We start from the raw sequence: 6,707 nt of genomic DNA, 5'->3' as shown, positions 1-6,707 counted from the left end.
TAGAGTATTTTGTAGTATTGTTCTAAGAAGGAAATGGATAGAATATATAGAAGAAAAGAAGAGAAGTTTAACAATGTAACTTTGAGTTATGAAAGATGAAAATGGAGAATATTCTTGTAAATATAGATTTGTGGCCGTCAATATGTAGATGCAAACAAATCAACATGTCTCAAGTAGACTATGATCTAATGTGGAGGTCACTGTTGAGAAATGTCATTGGGTTGGTCGAAAACTTATTAACAAAGAGGTCGATTTGGTCGAACTTTTTCTATCTTACTAAATAAAATAAAATTTATCTTTACAAATTTTCGAAGAGAAAATTTGTGCCTCATTTTGAATAGCACACCACCTCTCGGTATTAAAGGTTGCATTTTAAAAGACGTGGAACCGACCGAATCTCTCCCATTATTTTTACAATGTTTCAAAGATAAAATTATTAATTCTCTTTCATCTTCGAAAGTGCACCACCTCTCGGTATTGGAGTTTGCATTTTAAACGACGCGGATCCGACGGAATCTATTTTATTGTGTTTTTTAACGAATTTGTATGGATTCAAAGAACAGCACTTGCTGGAATCCTGCAGATACGTTGTTAAATATAAGATGGATTCGTAACTTGACAACAAACCGCAGAAAGATTGTAGAGAAATTAAAAAACTATGAAATTATACATTTCCTTCGTTTCTATTATATTACACTCTGAATCATTTTCTGTAGGAGGAACAAAGGAATCCTGTCATTGAACACCGACCGAAGGGAACCATGGCTGTCAGCTTTGCAGTGTCTGGTTATAAAAATACTCAATATTAGACATTATCATGAAAGGGTGAAGTATGAAGAAATATTCTGTGGCAGCCAGATAAGGAATATGATAGCCTGTGAGGGGAACGGTAGGAGAGTTAGACATGTTAAACTTGATCTGTGGAGATGTTTTTTTAAACACAAAGGATTCAGGAGATAAGCTTCAGCTATCCAGCTTGGTATCAGGCCAGATTACTAATAAAAGGATTTCTTCACGGACAATGTTATAGTGTTGAGGCGAATGGAGATGCCCTAATAATTGGGTGGAAAACAACCCCAGTAGTTGCAGTATCTTTCTGGACTTGTGGCTGAATTGGGTTGACTTCTAAATGTAAAGTCTTGGTAGCTTTATTATGCACGAAAGCTTCTTGGCTTTCACAAATATGTTATATTGTTTCTTTTCTTTGACAATATTATATAATGATTCTAGTAGTGTTGGGTATGTGAAGCCCAACGGTCACATGATCATTCGATTTCTCCAGGCTCTTCAATTCATATCTGAATATGAATGTATAAATATATGTGTGCAGTCTATGCATTGGGTGTATTGGATTGATAACGATTAATAAGAGTATTCCCTACTTTGAGTGTGGATGTAGGCTTATTTGCCAAACCACGACAAATCGTGTGTTGTCTCTTGTTTTTCTTTATTTTGTTTTTGTTATCATTTTTCTGCTTGTTTTAAATCTTTACAATTGGTATCAAAGCCATGGCTGGCTTGAGCAGAGATGGAAAGGTAGATAGATAGAGAATTGAAAATTCTCGAGAAGATGCAGAAGTTTGAAGTTAGAAAAACTAGTTGCTGGTATTGTAGCAAGCGAGGCCACGTTAAAAGAAATTGTTTGTCTTTCAAGAAGGCTGAAAGGCAACTAAAAGATGAAGACGCTGATCCAATCATCGAAGAATTTCTTGCAAATTTAGACTCGATTGACAATAAAATTGTGCAAGCAAAAGTTAAAACAAAACGTCACATACATTGCTGGGATGACTGGACGAAAGAGGGCTCAACTAAAGAGGAGAATTTAGCTAAAAAGAAGAGAGTTAAAATCCCAGAACATAATACGACTACAGGGGAGAATATGATGGCCTGTATTGAAAAGAAAATGAGGCAAGAGATTGAGAAGCGCAGGGCTTCGAATCCTAAGATTACAGAACAAGTTCAAGATTTGGCAGAGATCCCAGTTTGATACTCAGATGAGAAGGTCTGTGAAGATGTTGTCATTGAGGAAAATCCTAGAATGGTTATGGATGAGTAGGTGATGGGTTGTGAGGAGTGGGATGCTTGTGATGAGAGTCTCTCACTAGCAACAACAGCAGCTCGACGCTTGATGACAATGCAGTTGCTGGAAGATGAGGTGAAATAATTCGTTCACTTATCCGATGTTGTGAAGGCTTGTATAAGGCCTGATATCGTCAATTTCCTTCATGTAAATATGGCAAAGAGAAAAGAGCATAAGGATGTCATGAGAATGAAAGCTGGCCATCAGAGATCTACGTAGTCTTAGGGAACCAGAATAGTTGTGTCAAGAATCTCGAGAGATTCTAATGCGAGATTTGTACAAAGGAGTTCTGGACAGGTGGCCATTGTTGTGGTGAAAAATGGTGAAAGGCATGACAAAGGCATGTTCAGAAAGGAGGCTGCCCTATTGGCAGCAATGATCACCATTGATGCTAGTGACAAAAGAGAAAACAAAGGCTTTCGGGCTGACAATGCAGTCCAGGCAATGCACGCAGCGACGTTGCAGGTCCAACCCTATGTCAAGCAAGCCAATATGGAAATTGATAGCTTCACACTTGAGATTGCTAATTTGAGAATGCCCGAGCCAAATTTGTTCGATGCCCATGCTCATTTGGAGAATTTGCAATCCAAATTGAAAGAAGCAAGAGATTTAGAGGCTATGGCTTTAATGGTAGCCCGCAATGGTAAGCTCAATCTAGAAGAAGCTTGGATGAAAATGAATGTTGCTAAAGAAGACGAGAAGAAGGCGAGGTGACTGCTCTAACAGAAATAGTGTAGTGCTTGATGGTTTCTCCTGGACCCCCCACTAAGGCCTCCATGGTCAAGGGTGTGATTTTAGCCGAAGAAAACATTCAAAAATAGCCTTTAGAATTGGAGAAGGTACAGTCTAAGAGGTCTATCCCACTCGATGCCCAAAATGGTTTAGAAAATGAAGTTGTTGCCAAGTCTTTCAGTTCATCGGTGGAGGGATTGGTGAGTGATCTGGATCGGCAGAATGGCTCAATAGCTGCAAACGGAGAGATGTTTGAATGGGATCACCATGGTACCTATCGATACAATGAACCTGCTCGATTTGAAAGTGATGAGTTTTGTGCTTTGTAGATGTATTTACCATCAAACAATGAAGAGAAAGTGTCTTTGGCCACGCTGGGAGTGGAGGCACACTAGTTTGTCATTGCTAACTGTAATGGGGCCTAAGTGGCTGAACAAGTTACTCAATACATTGTTGGGTTTGAGGATGATCCTGCAAGGCGGTTAGGGTCTCCAGGGAGTGCAATCTTGAAGTGGGTGTTTTGCATGAGATTATATATAATCTAGAAATAGATAGGCTATGGACTGAGGTTTGTCCTTTTCTGTCGATTTTGACCCAGCCTAAATTATCTGTGGTGGAGTCCAATGTTCTAGAACAGGATATGCACATCGCTGTCTTGATGCTACAACAGACACAGAGGCTATTGGCTATTGTGGGAAAGGAAGCTATCCAAGTGGCCTTCAAAAATATGTGTCATGGCAATTATCTGGTTGCTCACTAGATGTCTCTTCCCGTTGATAAATTTCACATCTTGGTTCGGATAAGTGTGTCAGAAGAGATGGTTATTTTTGAAAATTTATTAAAAGATTCATTTCTGGATGAAGGTTTCATATGACACATTGATTTTTATGATTTTGGCATATTCAGTGAATTTGTGCTGGAAAAGGTTTTTGATTCTAGTTTGAGCTGGAGAAGGTTCATTTGAAGTTTTTCGTGAATAAATTTTAGCAAAGTTAAAATCTTTCATGGGCCAGGTTTTGTAAGGATCAAAATGGAGAGCATGGGATGCTACAGCGCATGGATGTGCCAGTTGATCTTCATTGGGGAGATTGTTGGATATGTGAAGCCCAATGGTCACATGACCATTCGACTTCTCCAGACTCTTCAATTCATACCTGAATACGAATGTACAAATATATATGTGCATTCTATGTACTGGGTGTATTGGATTGATAACAATTAATAAGAGTATTCCCTACTTTGAGTGTGGATGTAGGCTTATTTGTCGAACCATGATAAATCGTGTGTTTTCTCTTTTTTTTCTTTATTCTATTTTTGTTATCATTTTTCTACTTGTTTTAAATCTTGACAAGTAGTGTGCTCTAAATATTTAGCATTAACTAAAGTTTTGTGGAGGCTTAAAACCCTCACAAATCGACGATGCTCGAGCCTCATATCCGGTTCGGCTTTGTTGTGTGAGCTTTAAAATTAAAAAAGGCAGTGTTGAGATATTGCACGGGACTTTAAAAAAAAATGTTTAAATTTATTTTATATTTTATATTTAGTGGTTTGTGAGTTTTTCTATTTTTAATATTTATGTAAAAAAGTCATCTTCGTGAGATGGCAGTCTATTAATATTGTTAGAAATAATTTCTTTAATATAAAGTCACCAAAGTGATGAAATGATTTGCTAGTATTGTTATTCTTATCATTTATAATCTTTGATAAGTGCTGCATTTATTGATTATCCATTATATTTTGCAAATTTCATATGAAGAGATTGACCTTTTTAAAATATTTATTCTCTAATGTTTAATATTATTATTTTTTCTTTTGTTTATAAGAGCATTATGATTTAGTTTTACAATATATATACTTGCAAGTCTTGAAATAATAGGAAATCTACAATTGACAAAAAAGTGATATAAAATCTTATGTTGTCAAAAGATTTTTTTTAAGGAAAACATATTTTTTAATGTTAAATATAAGAAATATGTTTATGTGGAGCAAACAAAAAATAAAATATAATGACTAGAGACTAGATAAATCATATTATCATTTTCAAAGGAAAAGCATTTATAACTAAGTTTTAAATATGCTATTAAATGTGTTGACAATAGAGAGGGAAATCTATTTATTAGTTTCATCTTGTTTTCCACTCTTTTGTGCCTTATATTTTAGGAATTTCACCTTTGGTGTAAGTGGATATTAGTTAATTTTGACTCATTTCAATCTACATATTCAATTTTAAAAAACATAACTACATTTGTTTTTAAAAATGGGAAGTCCATTAATGCATTCCAACTTCAAAATCTACATAAAATGTAGTGTATAATAAATAAGAATGACATATAAACAATAGACACAAATAATTGCTAGATTAAAAATACAATGATGATTTTTTTAATGTATTGTGTTTTCAACATTGAGAGAGGATATGTTTGGTTGTAAAACCATAATTTAATTTTTCATTTGATTCATTTTTTGTCAATTAACCTCAAGAAGGATCTCTGATTGTAGTTTACATAAATTTTTAAAATAGGTTTGCTAGATTTTAGATAGATATGTATAAGATATCTATGCTAATTTATATTTTATTAATTTGGGATGGGGGCTTGGTTCAATTGGGTAGAAATTCATATGGAAAAAGATGAGGTGACAAGGTCTAGTCTTCCCTCAACCCACTTGTCACACAAAAAAGATAGTAGACAGTCTAAAAAAATGTTCTATTAAATTGATTTAATTATTTCTTTGATTTAGTTGATTCTCAATATTATATTATTAGAAAAAAAGATATTAAAAATATATCTAAAAATAATTCATAAAATAAAATAAATAATATTAAATAAAAGAATATTTTTTAAGTAATTGTAAACTAAAATATTTTTATAGACAAATGAAAATAATATAATTTAAATAATTTTAAATTACATTTAAACATTATTAAATCGAATAGTTTAATATAATTATACGAGAACAAAAAATTAATAAACTTTATATAAAAAAATTTACACAAATTTAATTTTTTTCTTTCTGATGGAGGTTCAGACCTACAAGCGTCCTGTCACCAGTAGACCAAAGGCCATTGACAAAAAAATTATAATTTAAATAATATACATTAATATATTTCAAAAAAAACATTTTCTATATTAGAAAATAAAATAATAAAAATTATTTTCAACATGTTTATCTCTCTTCTCATTTTGAAAAGTACATTACCGGTCGGTATTATTGAAGTTTGCATTTGAAGCCACGCGAAGCCGACCGAATCTGTTTTCTTATTTTTAACAAAACATTGTATTGTGCTATTTGTACGGATTCGATGAACAGCACTGGTTCGAATCCTGCCGCCACCGAGGCCTCTCGTTACCCACAAACGTTGTGGAATATATGATGTATTCATACCTTGACAGCAAACCACACGCAGATTGCAAATAAATCCAGCTATTGAGCACCGGGCGAAGGCAACCATGGCTGAGAGATTTGCATTGTCTGGTTATAAAAATGCTCAATGTTCAACAATCTACGAGGGCGATCAGACGGTGCTGAATATGGTGTCTGGACGGTTTGATGAATATATTGTTTACATGATGCCGTCTAAATTCAACTATCAAGCTTGGTACCAAGCCAGATTGTTGCTGAATGGACTTCCTCACAGTGAATGCTATCGTCTTGAAGCCAATGGAGACGCCCTCATAAGTGGATGGAAAACAACACCACTATTTGCAGTATCTTTATGGACTTGTGGCTGAATTGGGATGACTTTTAAATGTTATGGCTCGGTAATCCTATTATGAATGAAAGCTTCTTCGCTTTCACTTTTCTGATATATTCCTTTCTGGTTCTCTGACAATATTATATAATTACTATAGTAGTTTGTTCTAAATATTCAGCATTCGCTGAAGTTTTTTGGAGG

The sequence above is a fragment of the Cryptomeria japonica genome, chromosome 4 (assembly GCF_030272615.1).
Source record: "Cryptomeria japonica chromosome 4, Sugi_1.0, whole genome shotgun sequence".
In the NCBI taxonomy this organism is placed as follows: Eukaryota; Viridiplantae; Streptophyta; class Pinopsida; order Cupressales; family Cupressaceae; genus Cryptomeria; species Cryptomeria japonica.
Note: the sequence above shows the minus strand (reverse complement) of the source record.